This window comes from Helianthus annuus, chromosome 8 (assembly GCF_002127325.2).
Source record: "Helianthus annuus cultivar XRQ/B chromosome 8, HanXRQr2.0-SUNRISE, whole genome shotgun sequence".
Taxonomy (NCBI): domain Eukaryota; kingdom Viridiplantae; phylum Streptophyta; class Magnoliopsida; order Asterales; family Asteraceae; genus Helianthus; species Helianthus annuus.
The window spans coordinates 70,429,496-70,455,190 of record NC_035440.2 but is presented as its reverse complement, the minus strand read 5'-3'; positions in this window follow the sequence as shown (position 1 = coordinate 70,455,190).

Here is a 25,695-nt window from a genome sequence, read left to right as displayed (position 1 = left end):
ATCTTGGAAACAGTAACAAAGATTTTGTTTCAACATTTTTCACCAAATCATTGAAAATTGCCTTGGAGTAGTTAAGATTTTCTCCTTGTAAAATAGCATACCCCAAGTTTTGAATTTTCAATGGTATTTCATTAAAGGAGGTGGTTTTGTTTGAAACACACATGAGAAGGGTATGAAATAAAAATCTGGTTGCAGAAGGGAAGAAACCTTTTTGTAAGGTATCCCTCTTCATTGAGTCTGCATACCCTCTCTCAATGAAGTCAGTTTTTAACTCGTTTTTAGGGAAAGAATCTTTACCTTCCTGGTCAGCGAGCTGAAAGACCTCTTATATTGATTGCAGTGTTATTCGGACTGCTTTCTTCTGCAGAGTAGAGTTAATGGCTATGATATCTTCTCCTTGTTTTTCAAGGATGCAATTTTTCTAAAACTCTCTCTGAGTTTGCAGGTAAATGGGTGCATTAGCGGTCAACAAAGTTTTGTACTTTGAGGCGTTGAGTATGTCGAGGATGGAATCAAATGTATCGATGGTGCCGGGTTTTGTGAGAAGACCCAGTAGATTGTGAGATGGTTTGTGTGGGATGTCGGTGGAGGTAGCCTTTTGAGAGGCCCCTTTTGAAGCTTCTGCGGATGATTTCGATTTTGTCATTTTGAAGATGAGGATCGAAGATGAGATTGTGGAGAGATTTGACGAAATGTGATGGAAACTGCTTTGAGAAGAGAATTTTTGAGAATTCAATTCGACAGTGAAACCCTGTTTGGGTGTTGAAAGGGGGTTTTATAGAGGAAGAGTGAATGCTGACGTGGCAGCAGTTACAAAAGGTCTGACCCCTAAGTACTGCCCGCATGCCATCCCCTGGTGAAGTAAAGGACAGTACTTTTAAACAGTACAGGTTGTGAAAACAACTGGTGAGAACAGCAGTTGTAATGATAATGGAGGACAGTGGATGCTTTTTACCATCACTAGATAGCTCAGCAGTGGATGCACCACTGATTTTGACCATCAGTGGTTAACCAAAGAAAATGAGAACAGGGATGACTTTCAGCAGAGGACAGACTTTTTGTAGAAGCACAGACTTTTTGAACCCATCAGTGGTTATGGCAGACTTTTAGGATTTTAATGAAAGATTCATTTTAGCTATTTTTAAGGATGGATTTTCGATTTTCTGAAAACATTTTAATGCTTTTATTCATGGAAAAACAGGATTTTGCCTGTTATTCCATGTTTAGCATGCCAATCCTAGAGATCAAGCTTTCAAAGGTGGATGTGTCTAATGCTTTGGTTAGCACATCTGCCAGCTGATCCTTAGTTGGAACATGATGCAGAGAAATCAAACCTTTTTCATAGCAATCCCTCACAAAGTGATGTCTGATGTCGATATGTTTGGTGGTTGAATGGGAAACTGGATTTTTGATGATATTTTCTGCTGCCTGGCTGTCCAACATAAGTGGTGTCTTCAAGGCAGTGATACCAAAATCCAGTAGCTGATTTTGAAGTCAGAGCAGTTGGGCTGTACAGCTTGCAGCAGCTATGTATTCTGCCTCAGCAGTGGATGTGGAAACAGCTGCTTGCTTTTTGCTTTGCCAAGACACTAAGCAGTTGCCTAGGAATTGGCACCCTCCTGAAGTGGACTTCCTTGTTTTATCACATCCAGCAAAGTCACTATCTGAGAAACCTGAAAGCTCAATTTTACCATCAGCTGGATACCAGATACCAAGTGTGGGAGCACCTTTGAGGTATCTGAATATCCTTTTTACAGCAATAAGGTTTGACTTTCTAGGGGCTGATTGGGATCTTGCACAGACACATGTTGCAAACATGATATCTGGTCTAGATGCATTTAGGTACAATAAAGACCCAATCATGCTTCTATATAAGGTCTGATCAACCAAATCATCCTTTTCTTCAGACATGACCAATTTATTGGTTGCAATGGGTGTACTACATGGCTTACAATCATCCATATCAAATTTCTTTAAAAGCTCTTTGGCATATTTTCCTTGATGGATGAAAGTACCATTTTGCAGCTGCCTTACTTGGAGACCAAGAAAGCATTAAAGTTCACCCATTGCACTCATTTCAAACTTAGCTGTCATGAGTTGCCTGAACTCTTCACACATTTTATTGCATGTGCTTCCAAAAATGATGTCATCCACATAAATCTGGACAATCATCAAATCCTTTCCTCTCCATTTTAAAAACAGTGTTTTATCAATCCTGCCTCTGGTGAAACCAATGGAAAGTAAAATGGTGGAAAGAGTTTCATACCAGGCTCTTGGTGCTTGTTTCAAGCCATACAAAGCTTTCTTTAGCTTGTAGACATGATCTGGATAAAATGGATCCTCAAAACCTGGAGGTTGACAAACATAAACCTCTTCTTGAATTTTACCATAGAGGAAGGCACATTTGATATCCATTTGATACACCTTGATGTTGTGGTTGACAGCAAAGGCCAGAAAGTGTCTGATAGCTTCAAGTCGTGCTACCGGGGCAAATGTTTCGTCATAGTCAATGCCCTCTTCTTGTCTGTAGCCTTGAACCACAAGCCTGGCTTTATTCTTGACAACAATACCCCTTTCATCAGTTTTGTTTTTGAAGACCCACTTTGTGCCAATAGGACTTACATTCTCTGGCAGTGGTATAAGCTCCCATACTTGTTGTCTTCTGAACTGTTGGAGCTCTTCTTGCATGGCTTCTACCCAGCTGTTGTCTTTCAGTGCCTCTTGGTACTTGACTGGCTGATGGAGTGATAGGAAGCCAGCAAAAAGACAAATGTTTTGGGACTGCTTTCTTGTGAGCACCCCTTCATTGATGTTGCCAATGATTTGATCTGGTGGATGAGACTTCAAGAAGATTAGCTCTCCTTGGTATGGAATGATGGCATTTTGTGGTGAAGGCTGCAGATGTGTGTTATCTAAGCTAACCACTGCTGGTGACTTTGATGACCCAACAATGGCTTCAAAAGGTGGAGGAATTGGAGGTAAAGGTGTGGACACCTGCTGACTTTGATCCACTGTTTGAGGACCTTTGTCAGCAGTGTTTGATGAGGTGGAAGCAGGGGTTAAGGGGCTACTTTGGTCAACAACTGTTGAGGTAGCAGTGGTTGAGCTTTGACAACTGTTTTGAACAACTGATGCTCTTCCTTTTGAAGCAGACTTGTGAGGAATGATGATTTCATATCCATAGTCTGGTGATGAATCCTCTGATGGACCTGCAGTGTTAATCTTGACAACAGTATTTTCAAAAGTGAATTTTTCAAGATCAAACAATTCTGCAGGATTTGCAGGGATTTTCATTGATGAAAAAGTTCATTGAACTTTACATTCAAGGTCTCTTCCACTGCTTTGGTCCGTGTATTAAACACTTTGTAGGCCTTAGCAGTGGTTGAGTATCCCATATCAATTTTGGCTGCAAACTTTGAGATAGAATCTTTTAAGTTCAAAATGAAGCAGGGGCAACCAAAAACTTTGAAATATGAGATTAATGGCTTTATTTTATACAGAATTTCATAAGCAGTCTTTTTGTGCCTGGGGTTGATCAAAACTCTGTTTTGGACATAGCAAGCAGTGTTTACTGCCTCTGCCAAAAACGTTAATGGCAAACCTGAATCTGCAAGCATGGTTCTGGCAGCCTCAATCAATGTTCTGTTCTTTCTTTCAACAACCCCATTTTGCTCTGGTGTTCTAGGAATGCTATACTGCCTTACAATTCCTTTCTTCACATAGAAGGCATCCAACTCCTTATTTTTGAATTCTGTGCCATTGTCACTCCTGAAGACTTTTACTGGAAGGTCAAATTGCTTTTCAACCTATATCACAAAGTCTTGCAAAATGCCTGCAGTCTCATCTTTTGAGTGTAAAAAGAAGGTCCATGTAAACCTAGAGAAGTCATTAACAATAACCAAACAATATCTTTTCTTTTTGAGACTCATGATTTGCACTAGGCCAAACAAATCCATGTGCAGCATTTGCAAACACTGGGTTGTTTTGGACTCTTCAATGGACTTAAAAGAGCTCTTGTGCTGTTTTCCTTTTAAACAGGAAACACCGTGTTCAGGACATGAAAACATTTTTTGTGGTAAGCCTCTTACTAAGCCATTTTTTAAATTTCATTGATTGTTTTGAGATTTGTGTGTCCCAGTCTTTTGTGCCATAGCTCTGTCTCTTTGTTAGAGGCAGCTGAGAACAGACAGGCATCAGCTCTGGGACACTCTCTTGACATGTCAACAACATAAACATTGCCACTTCTTTGAGCAACAAGTTTTGTTGAGCCTTTCTTGATTATTGCTTCAATCTTACTAACCATTTCTGGTCCAATAATCCTACAACAATCCTTTGTGAAGAATGATCCAAACCCTTTATCACTCATTTGAGACACACTCAGGAGGTTGAATTTCAGATTATCAATAAGATTAACATTTCCAAATTTTACATTCCCAGACTTTACTGTACCAGACCCCAGAACTTTTCCCTTACTATTATTACCAAAGGATATATCACCCCCTCCATGAATTTTGAAATCTTGAAGAAGGGCTTTACATCCTGTCATGTGCCTGGAGCCTCCACTATCTACATACCAAAGACTATCTAAGCATGCAGAAGCTCCCTGCACATGAAGTAAACGGATTAGTTCATAGAGGTCTCCAAAGCCAACAGGGCTTTGGATGGGGTCTCAACAGTGACTGGGATGGAGGCAGATGCATGGACAGTGGTTAGCTCAGGGGTTTGAACATTTTTGGGAATGTTTCTCTCTAACCACTGTTAGGGGTCTTGACCCATCATCTGTTGATAACCAAAAGGATGTCTGTTCACTCTTGGTTTAGAAGGCTATTTGTAAGCCTCATAAACATGTGGGATCCTTTGGTATGATGCTTTTTCCTTGCCTTTTCTGAATTGATTGGCAGGGGGTGCATCAGTCACCTGTACGTCTCTTTAGACAGACTTTTGGTTCAGCTGTTTTGTGACAGCTGTTTGGACAGGAACAAACAGTGGTTGTTTCTTGGTGAACTTGACAGATGATGTTGATGGACTCAATGATGTTTTTGCAGTGTATTCATTCTTTTTTATGTCAAAGTTTTTGAGATACACACATGCTTGAGTTTTGTGATTATCTTTACCACAGATGGTGCAGCTTTCAGCAGGTAAAATGATGCTTGTTTTGTTTATATCATATGCTTTTAGATGAAAACAATCTTTTGTTAGATGATTCTTCTTTTCACAGAACTCACAAAACAAGTTTTTGATCTTTTCTCATTTCTTCCTTTTCTCTGATTCCTTTGCAACAGAGTTTTGAACCTCTGTTGGGATATCTTTGATAGGAATGACTCTTGCTTTTGGAGCTTTTACACCATCAGTGGTTGTGAAATCCAATGGTTTGAAATTTTCAAGGATATCACACTCATCAGACCATGTGGGTTTAAATTGGTATTTCTCAATTTCCTCAAAAGTTGAGGATCCCACAGATCTTTCCAGAGTAATTTTGTTACCAAGTTTGTCGGTTATTTTAACCTCTTGCCATTTTTGTTGGTTGGTATGATTTCAGAAGGAACAGCTTGCATTGCAGCAGTGCTTGCAATGTCATCATATTTTCTATGACCTATACCAAACTTGACATTGCTTTTAAGCTGTTTCTCAAGCATAACCTTATACCCTTTGCAAGACTCCAACCATCTTTCACAAGTGATCTGGGTAGACTCTAACTCCTTTTTGCAAACTTGGTATTTTTCTACCATAGTTTGGAGTTGAGTTTTGGTTATGCTTTGTTCTTCTTTCAAGCTGCTGATCTCTTTATCTTTTTCAGCCAATTTGTTTCTAAGTTCTTTCAATGACTTTTCAAATTTGACCTCATCAGACAAGATTTTATCTCTAAGGTTTTCATTCACCTCTTTAATGTTAGCAAATGAAATAACACAGTTGTCTGAACACAGTTTTTCAAGAACTTGAGGTGATACCTTAGTAGCAGCCATCATGGCACAATCACATTGATGATTATCTTCTTCATCAGCTCTCTCTTCTACATCACCAGCTTTCTTCAACTCTTCTTTTTCCTTGTCTTCTTTGGACCAAGGGTCGGTCAGTGGTTCAATCAGGGTTTCTGAACTTTCTTCCAGCAGTAGTTCACCAGCAACTGCAGTAACCACTGCTTCAGCAACTTCATCCACTGTTTCAGCACTTAGCTGTTCACCTTCAGCTTCATCCCCTTCTGGTATTGACTCTAATGCCATCAAACATTATTCATCATTAAAAGCATCATTAGAAGCATATAGAGCAAAATTTTCATCACCAAGTTCATCAGGCATGCTGCTCCAATCAACAAAGCCTTGTGTGAAAAAGCTTTGCTGATCTGGCTGTGTCACAGTTGGAGCAGCTGTTTGAGGTGCAGCAGGTTGCACTTGTGCCTGAGGAATAGGGGCTTGAACATACTGAATTTGTGGAACAGTGGTTTGAACATAATGCACTGGCACAGGGGTTGCAGCATAATGAGCAGTGTTAACATGTGCTACAGGGGCATATTGGGTATAGTGCACAGTGTTTTGTTGTTGTGGTCTAGGGTTTGTGCTAGGATGAGTTATTATGGGACCAGTAGTTTGACTCCTATATTCTCTAGCAAAGTGACCTAGCCTACTACACTTGTAACACTTGATTTTCGACTTATCCAACCCCACCCTTAAATTTCCATGAAGCCCTGGAAATTTTCTCCCTGTTCTTTTGTAGAACTTGCTTGTTCTTACACTAAGCAAGGCCAACTGATGCAAAATGTCCATCTCTTCTAAGTCAGTGGGATCAAAATGTTGCAGATCATTCAGCTCAAAACACAAATTATCTGACATCTGGTTTTCAGTATTTGCTGTGAAAGCATAATTTGTAGAGTTAGAATCAGAGTTGGCAAAGTTATCCCTAGCAGTTATGTCAATAAAGTGATCATAACTCTGATCCTTACTGCTACTGCCAGATTCTTCCTGACCAAACAGAGCTGTGCTGCCGAATGAATAGTCATCAGCAACTTTACCAGACTCTTGCAACCTCCTTTTTTGGTTCAACTCCCTTTCATAAGTCAGGAGTCTACCATGGAGTTGGGTCAGGGTCAGATCTTTGAATTCAGCTGAATTCCTGGTGACAAAAGCAATTGTGTCCCATTTTTCTGGCAATGATCTAAGGAACCTGCTATTTTGGGTTGCATTCGGAAATGTAACCTTAACAAGCCTTAGTTCACTGATGAGACAACTGAAACATTCAAATTGTTGGGTTAGTGACTCCCCCTTGATGTGACAAAACGTTTCATACTGCTGATTCAGAATTTCCCTATTGTTTTCGATAACCTCCTCCGTTCCTCCGAACTGTTCCTTCAATGCATCCCACAATTCTTTTGCACTGTTACAATGTAACAGTCCAGCATAGATTTCGTTGGGGAGTGCAGAGGCTATGATGCTAAACGCTTTGGCATCCAGTTCAAACTTCTGAAAATCCAATTTAGTGTAATTTTCAGTTGGTTTAGGAACGGACTTTTTGGCATCCTCTGCGCTTGGCACCATAGGAACATGAGGACCGAAAACGACAGACCTCCAACATCCAGTGTTTTGTTGAGCGAGGATGTGACTCATCCTTCGCTCACAGATGTTGTACTCATTTCTTTTCAGCATAGGTGGTTTAAACAAAGAGCCAATGTTATTTTTATCATCTTGTGATTGCGACATCTTTCCGGGTGTTTTACAGGCACTGATTAATCAACTTTATCGGTGATTAAACCTTACTCTGTTTTTCAACACAACGAACAAACGATCAGTATCAACAATTTCGAGCTGAACTATTTACGTCAAAATGATTGTTAGATCAAGTTTGACTGTCCAAGCTCTGATACCAATTGTTAGGATCTGAGTTTAGATTGATTGTGATTTGTGTTTGAATTTAAATGGACAAATGGAAGAGTAGTGCAGCGGAATTTAATGGAAGCAAACTTTTCACAATCAAACAGAAGAAATGCTATCAATCATACATTTTTAAACACTGAATCAAATGATTAAATTTATTTTTAAACTCTGATTACAATGCGTGTATGATATGCAAACTCCCCCTCAGCCTGAGCTCAGTGTTTGTTCGTGCAGAAAGAAGATGGTGAAAGAGCTAAACAGAACAGTACAGAGTACTGTTCTATTTATAGGCACTTGCAAACCACTGAGCATTAAAGCTGACGTCACCATGAAAGTGACATCTAACCTCCTAACAAACTCTAACCTCTGATCTATACAAACACTGCTATGCTAACTATTGATATTACATTTCAATACATAAAACAGACTCAAACTGCTGCTGCATCCTTCCACTGCTGTGAACCCAGCAGTTCTTGTTATGATCAGCAATGCTTGAACCAAGGCAGTAGATTGAGCAGCAGAGCTTTAGTTCTTCTATCAGACTTTGTCTTGAACAACAGTTGTAGGTTAGCAGTTTGTATGATCAGCAGATAGGAGGTCAGCAGATGTTGAAACCACTTTCAAGGGGAGAGACTTGCAACCAAACATCTGCTTATTCTGAATCTACTGTTGTGATCCAGTTTTGGCTTTTATTGTCTGTTCCTTCGGTAGGGTTCCATCCCAACAGTCTATAACCTTCCTAGGACCCTAACGTGAGTTCACTTGCGTTTTGATTCTTAATACAATACCAATCACCTATCCTTAGGTGAATAACAAAAACGAAACACGATTCATTCTCTCGAGTCAAATTTTTCCAAAACTTCACAAGAAATTATCTATCCTTAGATGATTGTTTTAGGTTACATGTCTTTAAAGTTTTCAAAATCTCGTCAAAGTTTGGATCTTTATAATGTGAACATGTGCAATCTAGAAGGGAGGATGCATGTACCTCGAGTTTTCTGTCTAAGGCTAGAGTGTTCGTACAAATCCGCAGTATCGGACCAATCACTCTTACCTGGGAACTCTTGGGGTGAGTGTCCACTTATACGCTAAAGCATGTCTTCGCGATATATTATTATGACCCATTTACTTTGATTAGTCACCGTGTCGTTTGTTTGTTTTAGGTAACGAACAAGTGATCGCAATCTTATGCCTTTTCGATATTTTTAAACATTATGTTTTGGCTATCCAATATCATCTCACTCGTTTCCTCTCATGTTTCCTTGCTCTTTTAGAATGACTCCATGACGTGATCAAACTCAGGATGCCGCCATGGCAGCCTTAACCGCTCAGCAAATCGATTTTGTACTCCCAAACCTAGTAACCCAGTTAAATTAAGCACACAACAACAATAATAACAATGCACCCGCTTCGTGCAACTATAAACAGTTCAACTCAGCTAAGCCACTTATATTTACTGGGTCTAACAGAGCTACTAGGCTCCTACAATGGTTTGAGAGTCTTGAAAGCACGTTTCGTCATGTACAAGGCCCAAACGAGCGAAAGGTTGAGTTCGCATCGAGTGTATTCCAGAAAAGAGCGCTTACATGGTGGAATGGTGTAAAGAGGGATAGGGGTGCCGATGTGGCAATGGCACAAACCTGGGAAGAGCTTAGAGCTCTAATGATGAAGGAGTTCTGTCCTCGTCATGAACTCAGGGCATTGGAAAGGGAATTCGACGATCTCAGACAGCGGTGAACATCGAGCCTACACAGATCGTTATGAGGAACTGAGTCTGTTGTGTCCTACCATGGTTACGCCTTTGGATAAGACGATTGAAAAATATATTGATGGCTTCCCTGACCCAGTTTAGGACATTGTTACTGGTAGTAACCCTACCACAGTTAGACAGGCTATTGAGCTATCCGCTACCCTGACTGAATCTCAAATCAGGAAGGGTAAACTTTTCCGAAAAGGCGATAAGAAACTATCAGACAAGTCTGCACAAGAAAAACCAAAGGATAAATAGACTGAGTCCTCTAAGAAGTCAAAGAAGCGTAAGGCTTCACAGAACTTCGCTGTAGTTGCTCAGAACAATCAGGTTGCACCCAACCAACCAGCATAGCCTCGTGCTAGCAAAACGTATGCTGGCACTGCACCTTTCTGAAACAAATGCAACCGTCATCATCTGAATCAAACACCGTGTCACAAATGTACCCACTATGGGCGATTGGGACATTTGGTCAATACATGTCGTCTTGCTAACCAAAACCAAACTGTTGCAAATCCTGCTGTTGCTCAAGCACCATATCCACCTGGATCGTGCTACAACTGTGGTGATCTTACTCATTATCAGAACAATTGCCCAAGACTTGTTAATGCAAATCCAGCACGTGGAGGAGTATTTAACATAAATGAGGCAAATGCGAATGACAATGCAGCAGTGAACAATTAAACTTTTATATTTTTCTTGTTGTTATCTATGACACTCGAAACATTTCAGTTGGTGTATAAATAAATTGTTATTTCAATTTTATTTATAAAACCACTACGATTACGTATATGTGTAACATACCCCTACAATACCGACACCAAGGAACCATATTCCTTGTAAATCAAACTACTCTCGTAGTTTCATCCATGATCGCTCACGATCACCACATAAATCCTAAGTACTCGTTTCTTCTAAGAAAACAAAGTACAAGGTACAAGTTACAAACTCTTAAACTGATACCCGAAGTACCACTTCAAATCCTTGATTGGATATCTAAAGGTACTTTCATAAGACCTTAATTGGTCTTATGCTATATGTCTATATGCATAACAATACATTCTAGTTTTTAATAACATTATACAAGAACATTTTTGCTTCGTGTGTTGACTTAACATGCCTAGCACATTGATCTCAAGGATCCTCTTTGCTTCATATACTGACTTAGCATATCTGGCACCTTAATTTCATGAACTTCTTACTTCGTATGTTGACTTAGCATACCTAGTACATGGATTTCAAAACATTTTTCGCCACATATTCCAAATCCTTATGGGATCTTCCTATCTTCATAGTTAGATCCTTGTGGATCAGTAAAGCGCAAAATCAAAGTCCTGAATTGGATTCTTTGTGTGCTTTAATACGTATGTTACGATTCAATGAGGCCAAACCAAATCCTTATATGATCTTCCTATCTTCATAGTTAGATTCTAGAGGATGTTTAAAGTACTAATTGAAGTCCTTGATTGGATTCCTGGTGTACTTTAAAATGCATATATACAAGTTAATGAACGAGCTAATAACCAAGTTGACAATTATGTGATTATGTGTTTATGTGTGATTCTAATTCTCATTATCCAAATCCTTATATAAGCTTCCGTATTTTCATATGTTAGATTCACAGAAGGATATCCAAAGTACTATCTTAAATCCTTAAGGGACTTTTCTATGCAAATAGTCAGAATGTCACATAGCACAAAGAATCAAGAATAAAGAATTAAGAATCACAAGTTTCAAGTTCACATAGGATAGAGTTCAAATTTCAAAAGAATCAAGTTTAAGTTTCATAGAATACATGTTACACCCCAAAAGTTTAAAGTAAAAGGGGATCGAGTATACTCACAGTGATTGCTTAACAGTCGCAACTGTTATTGGATCAAAGGGAGCTCTTTTAGAATTAGCCTAATTAGATTACAATAGGATAAGAGTCGGGCAGAATAACGAGATTGAATGAAGTGTCAAATCAGTCACTGGATCAGATGGCTCTCCGATCAGATGGCTATCCGATCGGATTACCAGTCGGTCGGATGACACACAGATGTGAGTAGACAGATGGTTGCCCGTTCGGATGGCCATCCGATCGGGTTTCCACTTGAGTGAAAACCATAAGTGAGGGGAATTAGGTGGCTGTCCGATCCGATAGTAATCCGATCGGATTGCCACTCGATCCGGGTGTGAGTATCCTGGTTATCCCAATTGGATGGTTGCTCGATCGAACGGTTGTCCGATCGGGTTGCCACTCGATCAAGACTTCCAAGTTTTTGATAATTTTACTAAGTGTTTGAAAGTTTCAAGACAAAAAGGCAAGTGTCACCTGATAGGGTGGCTAGTTCGATTGGACAGCTGTCCGATCGGGTTGCCGCTCGATCGGGCGACCCTTGTTCTTGTTTATTATTTTATAAAATTTCTAAGTTTCTAGCGTAGTGGTGACGGTACAACACGTATTGAGACAACGGTAAACCTATCAGCTCACAATCATTCTGATCGGTAGGAACCACCCCTGTCCAATTAGTCGTATGTCTCTGACGGGTCTATGTCGGAATCCGTGCTTTGCTCGTCCTTTCCAGTAACGATTCAGATTAACACCAACTCTAGACTATTCTTCAGATCAACAGTTAGTTTAGACCCGATTTCCACCGAAGAAAGTAAAAGTTTGAGAAAAAGATGGAGATACTCAAGTTTTATAGCAAAAGTCTAGATTTAGCTTAGATTTAGCGTGTAAATGCATGAAATAGCTTGGATCTGAGCTAGATCTTGCTCAGAATGACGTCACATGGCAGTTTGTATAATCCCCCATGATGACATCACTCTCAAGAACTCAGATCCGAGAGATTTCACGGTGAAAAGTGTGATTTCAAGTGAGAATCACGTAGAGGATGATGTGTAGATTAAGAAAGTATAAAGATCTATCCTAAAACGTACCGAAATCAGCATGAAAAAAAATAAATGAGGAGATAGCGTGTCTGGTCGAGCAGAGCTGTCACATCACTGCAAATGGTGATGTGACAGGTCTATTTATAGGGTGAGAGTGTGTGAAGGAGATAAGTGTGCACGGGTCGGATGGCAGACTGATCGGATGGCCATCCGTTCGGGTGGTCATCCGTTAGGGTGACAATTCAATCGGATGACACCGATCGGATGGCCATCTGATCGGATTGCCATTCTTGCCAATCCAATCTTTCTGCGTTCCCGTCTTTGATTCGTTTTGCGAGTTAGAATAAGCGTTGTGTTGCGTATAGTTTAGGTAAAGTATCTAGATTACATCACAAACCAAAAGTTTCCAAGTTTCATAGATTCCGCCAGTGACAAGACTCCAGTCTCTCGTTCAATCCAAGAATCGAGTCTAAGGAGTCAAGCACCAAATAAGTTTCAAGAGTCAAGGATCATAGTTTCTTAAGTTTCAAGAATCAAGAGTCCAAGTATGAAGTATCAAGAATCATCAATAAGAATCTAGCTTTCATAATATAAGGAGTCAAGTATCTAGTTTTATCATTAAGAATCAAGTATCTAGACTCAGCATCAAGAGTCAAGTGTCAAGTCTCGTAGTTTAAGTATCAAGAATCATGTATCTAGAGTAAAGGTTCAAGCATCATAGTATTAAACATCATAACAATAAGATTCATACTAAAAGTATCAAAGCATCAACACCGTATAACCACAGGGACTAAAACTGACAATATACAAAAGTTCAGGGACTAATTCTGCCAAAAGCCTACAGTTTAGGGACGCTGGGCGTTACAGCCCCCACTCCTTTAGGAGATTTCATCTCCAAAATCTTAGATGAAGACTGCTTGAAGAGCTGTGGATACTTGGCTTTCATATCACTTTTCAATTCCCAAGTGAATTCGGCGCCACGCTTTCCTTCCCATCGAACCTTAACAATGGGAATTTTGCTGCGCCTCAAACACTTGACAGTTTGATCCATGATTTTGAACGGTTTCTCCACAAACTGAACAGCTTCATTTATTTGCAAGTCTTCGGGGGGAACCTGCAGTCCCTCGTCGGCTAGGCATTTACGGAGATTAGATACGTGGAACACTGGATGTACGTTGTTTAGTTCTTGTGGCAAGTCGAGTCTGTACGCCACCTTGCCAATCCTTTCATGTATCATGAAAGGACCCACATAGCGAGGAGCGAGCTTTCCCTTCTTTCCAAAACGAACTACTCCCTTCCAGGGAGATACCTTGAGAAGGACTCGATCTCCAACAGCAAATCCCAGAGGCTTGCGCCTTTTATCAGCATAGCTCTTTTGTCTGCTCCTAGCCTTGATCAAGTTATCACGGATCTAAAGAATCTTATCCGTTGTCTCTTGAATGATCTCAGGGCCAGTGAACTGCTTTTCCCCAACTTCATGCCAGCTGAGAGGAGATCGGCATTTTCGCCCATATAAAGCCTCGAAAGGAGCCATCTGAATACTGGAATGATAGTTGTTGTTGTATGAGAACTCAATCAATGGTAAATGTACATCCCAGTTACCACCAAAGTCGATGACACAAGAATGGAGCATATCCTCTAGGGTTTGAATGGTACGCTCGGTCTGTCCATCCGTCTGAGGATGAAAGGCCGTGCTATGATTCAAGTGCGAACCCATAGCGGACTGAAACGTTTGCCAAAGACGCGAAGTAAAACAACCATCATGGTCAGAGATTATAACAAGAGGTATGCCATGACGGCATATAACCTCATCAGTATAGACTCGAGCAAGTTTCTCCACTCTGTAATCTTCACGAATAGGAAGAAAGTGGGCTGATTTGGTCAAGCGATCGATAATCACCCAGATACTATCGTGACCTTTATAGGTACGAGGTAGTTTAGTAATAAAGTCCATAGCAATGCTATCCCATTTCCAAACCGGGATTTTAGGTTGCTCCAAGAGTCCAGAAGGACGCTGGTGTTCAGCCTTTACCTTCGAGCAAGTAAGGCACTTAGACACATATACAACAATGTCCCTCTTCATGCCAGGCCACCAATAAGTTGTACGCAGATCCTGGTACATCTTATCGGCACCTGGATGGATAGAGTAACGTGATTTGTGAGCTTCAGTCATAATGAGCTCACGGAGATTATCGCGATCTGACACCCAGATGCGATTTAGATAGTACTGAAGACCATCAGATTTAGTTTCAAGCTGATTCACATTAGCACCATGAACTTCAACAGTTAAGCTTCCTTCATTAGCTGACGAATACTGAGCTTCACGAATACAAGCATGCAGATCACTAGATAAACGTATAGCCTTGAAATGGGTTTTACGACTAAGGGCGTCGGCTACTACATTCGCCTTGCCAGGGTGGTAGCGAATTTCGCAGTCGTAGTCGTTAAGCAATTCCACCCAACGTCTCTGCCGCATGTTCAGCTCTTTTTGGTCGAAGATATGTTGAAGGCTCCTATGGTCGGTGAAGACCACACACTTAGTACCATAAAGGTAGTGTCGCCAGATCTTTAACGCAAAATAACCGCACCAAGCTCCAGATCGTGAGTAGTATAGTTTTTTCTCATGGACCTTGAGTTGACGAGAGGCATAAGCAATAACTTTGTCCCACTGCATGAGCACACAGCCCAATCCACGGTTCGAAGCATCACAATATACCACAAAATCGTCATTGCCATCAGGTAGAGTTAACACAAGAGCATTACACAAAAGGTTCTTAAGAGTCAGAAAAGATTTCTCTTGTTCGGGACCCCAAACAAAAGGTTTCTCCTTTTGGGTTAGCATAGTAAGAGGAACATCGATTTTTAAGAAATCCGCGATGAACCGACGGTAATAACCCGACAATCCTAGAATAGAACGAATCTCGGACACAGATTTAGGCATACACCAATTCTTCACTGCCTCAATCTTAGAAGGATCAACATGAGTACCCTAACTACTAACAATATGACCAAGAAATTGTATTTCATTAATCCAAAACTCGCACTTAGAGAATTTAGCATACAGACGTTCACCACGTAGAAGTTCAAGCATAAGACGTAGATGACGGGCATAAAGCTTTAGACTTAGAATAAATAAGAATATCATCAATAAAGACTATAACAAAATGATCCAAATAGGGTTTACAAACACGATTCATAAGATCCATGAACACTGCAGGTGCGTTGGTCTGGCCAAAAGGCATGACCACGAACTCGTAGTGCCCATATCGAGTACGAAACGCAGTTTTCGGAATATCATCTTCGAGGACACGTAGTTAATGATATTCAAAACGTAAGTCAATATTCGAGAAGCAAGACGCGCCTTGTAGTTGGTCGAATAGGTCATCAATACGAGGGAGCGGATAACGATTCTTCACGGTAAGCTTATTAAGTTCACGGTAGTCGATACACATACGGAAGGAACCATCCTTTTTCTTGACGAATAAAACGGGAGCACCCCACGGGGAGGTACTTGGACGAATAAAACCCTTATCGAGTAATTCATGCAGTTGACTAGATAACTCTTGAATCTCAGAAGGTGCAAGACGGTAAGGAGCCCTGGCAACAGGAGTCGCACCAGGTACGAGATTAATACGAAAGTCGACGGTTCTAGGAGGAGGAAGACCAGGTAGATCTTCGGGAAAGACATCAATGAAATCACACACCACTGGAACGTCGCTTATGTTCTTCCCCTTGCCTTTCTGTTCCACCACGTGGGCCAAGAAGGCAGGGTTCTGTTTACGTAAGCTTCTGCTCGCTTGTGTGCATGACGTCAACCTCAGTCCCTTCGAAGGTCGGTCTCTGTTGGTGCATCCGTCTGTCGCCTACGTCTTGTATCGAGTCTTGCGTCGTATAGGCTAGAACAGGGCACGGAATCATAGAACTTGTCTTAGGAAGTGATTCCGCTCCAAATGACATCTTGTCATTTGGAGCGAAACCCCATCATTCTGATTCCGCCCGAAATGGTTAAAAGCCTGATTTCGCTTGTAGTTGTAAACTTCTGATTTCGCTCGTAATGTGATTTCGCTCGTACATGTTGGAGCGAAATCAGAACATCTATTTAAAGGGGTGTCTTAGGAGCGAAATTAGAGAATAGATCTAGGTCAAAGTCATTCCGGTTGCCACGAAGTGCTGCCGAAGTGTTGTCAGAGCTTGTAACCGATTCAGTAATCAATAAAACAACAGTTAAAAGTGAATATGGCTGAGATTGCACCAAAACATTAGTTTCCGCCTCTTGTTTTGGGTAAAAACTCTTCTGATCGACTCATCCGGGTCTGAAAACGATCCTACAAGTGGTATCAGAGCACAGGAGGAAGAGTTCTTGCCATTTCAGCTGTGTTTTCTGATTTTCTACACCTTCTTCTTAAAATTTGAAAATTTTTCACGGTAAAATCGGCTCAATTTCACACACATCACGCGTAATCAAGTTTTGATAAACCCTTGAAAATTTCAAAGCTAAAATCGGTTTAAAATCTGAGTTTTATTTGATTTCGCTCGAAATGTATCTCGGATAAGTGACGTCAGCGTAATTTCGCTCGAAATCAGCACCTGATTTCGCTCCAAAATTGATTTCGCTCCAAGGGTTCATTTTGATTCCGCTCGAAATTGCGGTGTGATTTCGCTCCAACCCGAGGTTCCGCTCCAAAGCAACAGATCTAATTTCGCTCGAAAATTAAACTTCATAATTTCGCTCCAAACTACAGTGTGATTTCGCTCGAGAAGTCAAAATTGTAATTCCGTTCCAGTTGAACTTTGGGATTCCGCTCCAAACCTGATTTCGCCCTAAACTTGAAAATTGTGAACTTTTGGACAATTGAACATGGACAGCGAATTTTACAATGCCTTTGCTAGTCCGATTACAATCACTCAGAATGCTTTGCTTGAAAATGAAACCGGGACATCTCAGAAACCGCCTAAGATCATGGATATTGATGATTATAATGCATGGTCTGAACGGTTTGGAAATTGGGTTGAAGCTTATCATTTGGATGCGTGGGAACACACTGAAGAACCATATGTTAGACCCACAACGAATGGTATTCAGCAAACAGTTAGAGAAATGCGTACTGAAGAGAAAAAGAAATATAGAGATGAAAAACTGATGGTGAGTCTGCTTCAGCAAGCAATCAAAGAGGACATTTTGATCTTGCTTCAACATGATGGAACTGCTTATTCGATCTGGACCGAATTGGAAGCAAAATTTGTAGGAAGCGATGATATTCTTAAAAACAAAATGTCGCTCATGAAGAAAGAATTTGATTTATTCCGTGGTTTGAAATCTGAAAACACCAAGCAAATTATTGAAAGATATTGTAACTTGGTGAGAAATATGTCAAAACTTGGTATTAAAAAGGATACTGATGAATTGATTGAAAAACTTGCAGATGCGTTACCACATGAAATCTGGGGAACGTTTCTGATGATGCTGAGAAACAACAGAAAAGAATATAAAAAGCTAACACTGGGAGAGTTCATCAAACACCTAGAAGCTCAAGAGATGGAGCAACGAAAGATTGCCAGGATGAAGAACTACGATGGAGAACAAGACATCAGTCTGTACTTCAAGAATGGTGTTAGTGATAAGACAAATTTTTCTCCAAAAATTGAAACAGCTTACAATGCAAAAGATTCTTCTGAAAAACCATCTCAGGGATCAAGCAACACAACAGGATTCTCTTCATTTCCTACATATGATCCTCAGTTCACTACAACAAAGAGTGGCAAAGTTCTTCAATGCAACATTGCCTTAAAGCTGGAAAATGATCAGAACTATACTGAAGAAGTTGCTAAGAGCCACATGTCTTTGTTAGTGACTGTGCTTGAATCCTACGAAGGCTTAGTTGCAAGGAGGATCGGTAATCCAATGCTCACAAAAGAGGATTACGATCAAATTGATGCCAAGGAAATGGAATTAATGGATATTAAATGGTGCATGGCCAGTGTGTTGAGACGTGCTGAAAAATTCAAACAAATTACAGGCAGAGATGATTTTCGCGAGGCTCATGTGTCAACTTTAGGTTTTGATAAGTCTAAAGTTACGTGTTTTCGTTGCAGGGAAAAGGGGCATTTCAAGAGGGAGTGCACAAATCGAGAAGCGAGTAGAGCTCAAAACCCTTTCGGAAACAACGATTACCACAAAAAGGCGATTTATCATCAAGTCACACCACAGCTGTATCAACAACAACAACAAGCACCACATCAGGCACAAATTGCACATGGAAGGGTGATTGAAGATTCAAAGAGAGCTTGTTTGGGAAAGGATGGTGGTTTCAGTTGGGATAATTACATTCCAACAAATAGCAAAGTGTGTTTGGCAGATCAAGAAGATGAAAAATTGGCTGAAGGTTTCAGTTGGGACAATTTTTGCCCAGACCAAGAGTTCATGGCCAAAGAAATGTCCAAAGACACGTCAAATGTTAAAGCTTTTATTGCTAATGCTTACGATCTGAAATGGGCAGAAAAATGCAGAAAAGTCAGGGAAGCTGCAGAAGAAAAGCGGAGAAAGATTGAAGAAGAGGAAGAAGAAAGGCTAAAAGCTGAAGCGGAAGCCGAGAGAAAGAGAAGAAATGAGTTTTTCTAATCAAACAGAACAGTCAAAAACGTTACAGAGTTTGAGATCAAAGTTGATACTGAAGAAGTCAAAGTTCCTGAAAAGTGTCTAAACTGTGATTCTTTGATCAAGCAAAACAATGAACTGTTGCACAACATTAACAAACTGAAAGAATCATATGATACAATGAACAAAGAGATCAACAAGTACACTGATTCGAATTGTGAACAAGCTGTTGCAATGAATACACTCAAAGGAGCTTACATAAGACAGCTTGATAATGTCAACTTTTACACAAAGAAATGTGTTGATCTAGAGTTGAAGCTGGCAACACAAAGAATAGAAACTGAGAGAGTTAAAAATTTATTGGATAGTTACTCATGTTCTACCTTTGTTGTTGACAGGATTTATCCAATTATGGAGAATTTGAAGACTTTTGAAGAAGTAAAGACTTCGGAAGAAAAGAAACCCGTGACAAAAGACGAGGAGGAAGTGATAGTTTCAGGTAAGAAACCAAGTGTGGTCTACAATAGATGTCCGCCCCCGGTCGAAAATGGATATTCACCACGAAATCCAAATTCAGAAAGAGTCAAAAAGGCAATTAACTTACAATGGGAGTCTGGGCCATCAGATAACTTGCTAGAAAATATTGATGTCACATACACGTCGTCCGACACTGATCATGAGTCAAAGTTGATAAAAAGTATGGTCGATCAGGTGTTGGATAAAGATGACATAGAGGAGTCAAAACCAGAGTCCAAACCAGAGTCAAAGTCTGAGTCCGATGCGTCAAAGCCAATTATCAAAAAGGACAAACGGGTTTATGATACGAAATTTTTACTATCAAAATCTAATTTGAATGACGAACCGGTCAAAGTAGCATATACATTGAAAGATTCTGACAAATTATATTCTGATGAAACTTTTCCAATAAGAAGTGTTAAAATTGAAATGATTAACAAGGTTTTCAAAATTACAGAAATTAATATTTCTGAAATAAAAGATTTAAATCTTTCCAGAAAACCTAAACAATACACTTCAAGAGACCAACAAAGAATTAACAAGAAAATGGGTCACAATTGTGGTTATAGTTTCCAAAAGAAACCAAACCATAATCGTAATTTCAAAAAGAAAGGTCTTGGATTTAATCAAACGAAAAATTATAAAAATGAAAAAGTTTATAAACCAAAAACTGTGTTTGTTTCAGGGAAAACGACAGGGGCTGAGAAAGAATAAGCATTCAGAAAGCTGACGAATCAAGAATTCCTTGCCAAGAAGCAAGAAGAGTTGAAGAGAATGTTGTTCAGCAGAAGATAGAAACGAGAACCTGTTTTCAGTGCAAGACTGCTGGTCATGTTGCTAGGAATTGTCCTAAAACATTCAAACCAAAACAGGAAGTCTCCGGTAAACTAAAAGGGAAAGTTGTTGAGAAAACTGAACTTTCAACTCGAAAATTTACAGGCTTTGAAAATTCAACCTTTGAGAAAGGAGAATGTTCAAAGAATGTTTTAAAAAGAAAAGAAAATTTGAAAAATCAAAAATGGGTTGTTAAAAGTTCAGGAAACAGTTCTGGTGATGAATCTGTCTCCACAAAGACAGAGGAGCCATGTGTTGAAGGTAAGATTGAAAAATCATTTTTGATAGTGGATGATGAGAATTTTCCACCACTGAATGCTAAAAATTTGAAATCTAAAATCAGGAAAGTGGAAATTTCAAATCAATTTTATTCTGACAAGAAGAAATTTAATGTTGAAAAGACTTTCAATGGAAATGTGAAACACATTTTTGGCAAAATGGTCAATGGTAAGGCCAAAAGTGTCAAAGAATTTTATGCTGCCAAAAGAAGTGTTCACAAGTTTGTTGAAAGTAATGATGAAGAAGAGTTTGTTACACCCAAGGAAGGTCAGGCTTGGGTGGATATATTCTTCAAAGAATAGAAACCTGACTTGCTGGAGCTCCCAAGTTGGTAATCGTGGAGCATGAATCGGCATCTTTATTGAAAATGTTTGTTAAAAATTTTTGAGAAGTGTGAATTGCCGGAACTCCCAGGTTGGTAAGTGTGGAGTAGGAATCGGCACCTTGAGAATTCAACCGACAAGAGGGTAATTGGTTGAAAAACAGGTTTGAAATGTTTGATTTTTGATCATACAAGTGAATCAATCATCGATTCTACAAGTGGTTAATCAAGGTCATTAAGTTGAACTTGATTTAACTATCATTTGAAAGATTGGTAAACAATGTGATGAAATGACCCCATAACCTACAAGTGGTTGATAAACGAACTTATTTTCCGGAAAAACCATTCTGATTAAAACAAACTTAAGTGTTTTGAAATCATAATGGGAAAATAGTTTGTTGTGAGGGGGAGTTCTAATTGTTTATGCCAAGCGGATGGAGATTTGAGGCAATTCGATATCAGTTGTCATGTTCTGTAGAGTGTGTTTTCAATTTCTTTAAATGTTTTTGAATTTTAGGGGGAGTAAGAAATTTTAAGAAAATTCAAAAAATATTAGAAAATCTGAAAAAGCCAAAAACATGATAAAATGAAAAATGAGTGTTTGTTGCATAAAAGAGGAAATGATAGTACATCAGTGGACTATCACAACATGCTAAAGAAATGTAAAGTCAAAATGTGATAAACAATCTCACTGTGGATGTGTCAGTAGGTTTTTACACATTTAGTAAATTGTGACGAGATATAAACCTAAAAAATTCAAACTTGCTTATTCTGTGGGTAACAACTTCTTGGATATATAGGTAACCCCTGAAATCTTGTTTGAAAGGTCCCTTATTCTGAGATACTAGGTCTTTATGCTCAGTGATATCTGGAGTATTATACCAGGACTTCTGTTGTATGGAAGTACTGACCTAGTCCCCGTATAATACTTTCTGCAAAATGCTTGAAATACAGCAAAAGCCCTCAGCAATTATGATTAAACAATAAAATTGATAATCATTGTTGTTGAAGAAAAGATCGTCTAAAGGGGACACACCAAAAGTCGAAGCCGTCATCTCTCTGCGTATACGGAAGTATCGACCTGAGCTCTCACGGCCCTCGCAATTTAACCCCTTTACAGATATCATCTGTGGTATACTCACCTGTAAGACTGTATATTGGGATCTGGATACAGGAGTATATTCAAGTAGTGGGACACGCGAATAAGTTTAAGTATCTAAGACACTAATTGCGTATCTCGAAACAGTTGAAATTTGTGTAAAAATTTAAGTGGACAAACATACTGACAATCTAGGTAAATTGTTTAGAACTTAAAATGAAATCTAGCTTAACGGTGTTAGTGATATGTCTCAAAAACTGATATGATCCTCTTGCATGAACTCACAAAAATATTGTCTGTAAATATTTCATTTTCTGCATTTACTTTTATTCAAAAATCCAAAAAGATTTTAGTGTGTTTTAGCATAAATTTTGTAAAATCCAAAAAGATTTTTGACAACTGGTGTTGAAAAGCTGATTTTCGAAATTCCAAGTGCTCAACATGAAGAACAGGTTTGGGAGAGAGTGTATGAAGATGTTATGCTTACAAATGGTTTACAGAGAACAAATCATTTTGTATATTTTCTGACATAGTTTCTAAACTTTAAAGATTTAATCTTTGAGAAACTTATGTGTTGGGTAGAGATTGTGCAGATAACCTGAGCTGGAAGCGAGCCAGGTCACGATCTTAGAATTAATGTGTGAATTCCAGACTACGATCCCAGCAAATTGAGAGGGGGAGTCTGAAGGAAAAGTTGAAGAAGCAGTTAGAGCCAGTACTGATTCTGGAATTGCTGATGCTGATAAAGTTTAAAAATTCAACATTCGAGAGAGAGGAGTTTGTTGGTGATAAAGACTGATAAAGACTGAAGGTTGACAACCGAAGACTCGAAACTGAAGACTCCGTCAACATCCGAGGGGGAGTTTGTTGGTGCATCCGTCTGTCGCCTACGTCTTGTATCGAGTCTTGCGTCGTATAGGCTAGAACAGGGCACAGAATCATAGAACTTGTCTTAGGAAGTGATTCCGCTCCAAATGACATCTTGTCATTTGGAGCGAAACCCCATCATTCTGATTCTGCCCGAAATGGTTAAAAGCCTGATTTCGCTTGTAGTTGTAAACTTCTGATTTCGCTCGTAATGTGATTTCGCTCGTACATGTTGGAGCGAAATCAAAACATCTATTTAAAGGGGTGTCTTAGGAGCGAAATTAGAGAATAGATCTAGGTCAAAGTCATTCCGGTTGCCACGAAGTGCTACCGAAGTGTTGTCAGAGCTTGTAACCGATTCAGTAATCAATAAAACAACAGCTAAAAGTGAATATGGCTGAGATTGCACCAAAACATTATTTTCCGCCTCTTGTTTTGGGTAAAAACTCTTCTGATCGACTCATCCGAGTCTGAAAACGATCCTACAGTCTCCACAGACGATCAACGTATCACCGGAAGGCAGAGGAAGGCGAACAAGTTTCTTGTGACAAACAATTTCGGCATGGTTCTTACGCAACCAATCCATGCCGATAATAATATCAAAACTACCCAAACGCATGGGTATGAGATCAATAGAGAACACGTGATGGTTAAGAGTCAGGGTACAATCACAAACGATAGAATTAACAAGAATCGACTTACCTCAACAGAGAACGACTCAGGTAACTTGGAGCGTGTACAGTTTATCAAAGACTCAAATTCCACGGACACAAAACTTTTATCGGCACCAGTATCAAATAGAATCGAAGCTTAAAGGTTATTAACAAGGAACATACCATTGATGTCACACCCCCAAAATCCACAAGCGGAGTATCACCGCAGGAGGCGTGACTGACCAGGATCCAGCCACCAATCATATTGAACATATGTAATTAAATAAATAAAAAGTCCAACCACACAATATAATTGGTGTGCAAAAACAAGTTAATCAATTCAAGTTACCAGCGGAAGCATAAAGTTTAGAAACCAAAGTATAAGTTTAAATGTTCATAAAGTTTAACATGGCACACAACGGTCCATATCCCACAAAGACTCCTGCTCCCCTGCAAACTCCAGCTGAACCTCTAACGACCTGCAAGGCATGTAACAACGAGTCAACAACAAAGTTGAGCGAGTTCACTGTTGGTTGTCCCTTTTAATGTTGTTCCAAAAACCATAAGTTCATTTGAAAATCAGTAATTAATCAGTTTCTTGTTTCCCAAACCATAAGCAGTGGGGGCTACCCCATGCTATCCACTAGACCCGTTACCATATCGACCACTGACTGAAGTAAGTTGGTGCCCTAACGTCAATGTCTATCATCATTGACTAGTGCCCAGATCCATTAGTTCACGCCCATCCTCTGCGGCACGGTGTGAGGCTTGTCAAACCTAAATAGCGCTATCTAACTAATGACCCGCTCTCCATTGGCCTGGCGATTAAGTCGATATAAAAATGAGGGACTTCATGATAGAGATTTTGGTCTAGTATCAATGTTATCACCCTTCGATAAAGAGGATGTGGTACGTGTCCCCAAACCAGGAGATCACACAGGTTTCGATAAATCCTTAGTACGTGTTATCACCCTTCAATAAAGAGGATGTGGTACGTGTTCCAAACCAGGAGATCACGCAGTTTCTAATTAACTCCTTTACCCATTCCCAACCGTCGGGAATCCCATGCCTTACAGAAGTGTGAACTCACCTTGGTTTGCTCGGTATGTTAAATTACTTGTTCACAGTTAATCAATCAAAGCCTATAGTATGCATGTATACATAATCAGTTTATGTTCGCATGGAACACGTATAAGTTTATAATCACAGTGTGCATTTAGAATCACAATCAGTAAGTAACACATAAATCTCATGCAAAACCAGTCTTCACTATCATCAGTAACAGATAACAACAAAGTTATTCCTTTTCTTAAGTGTTCTAATCTACAGTCTGTTGTGGTAACTCACAGGTCGGCGAAATTCCTACGGCAAAACTTGTAAAGTTTCGCCGAAATGTATTATGGCGAAACCTATAGGGTTTCGTCGATGTGTAAGGTGGCGAAACCTATAGGGTTTCGTCACACGTGATCTTTCGTCTGAAACGGTAGTTTCAGCAGTTACGACATTCCATAATGCACAAAATTTCAATCATCGTCTAATTGTTAACCCTAATCATCAACAATAGTATCAGATAATCACATGGATCTAATGACCTATTAACAAAAATCATCATTATGCACCTATCCCTAATAGCGATTCACTGAATATACATAACAACATACAATGGAAACATCACACAGAAAAACATCAACTCTGAGCAGTGAATCATGGATGAATACAATCACAACATCACATCTAGTCTAATAAATTGGCAACAGAATATCAACCCTAATTTACACGAACATCACTCGGGCATATAACTGATAATCATATGAATCTGTTATTATCAAAATCATCATTCGGTCAAGATCCAAACATTACCTAGCAACAATTAATAATGATTTCCAACATACAGTCAATGATGATTTCAATCAAACAATCAAGTAAGGGTTAAACACTAACCACGATAGACGGAACATTAACTTGATCGATCTAGAGGGCTTCGAGGACTCAAGGTTGTCGTCGCACCGAGGGAGAATTCTAGGGTTTTCAATTGGCCAGT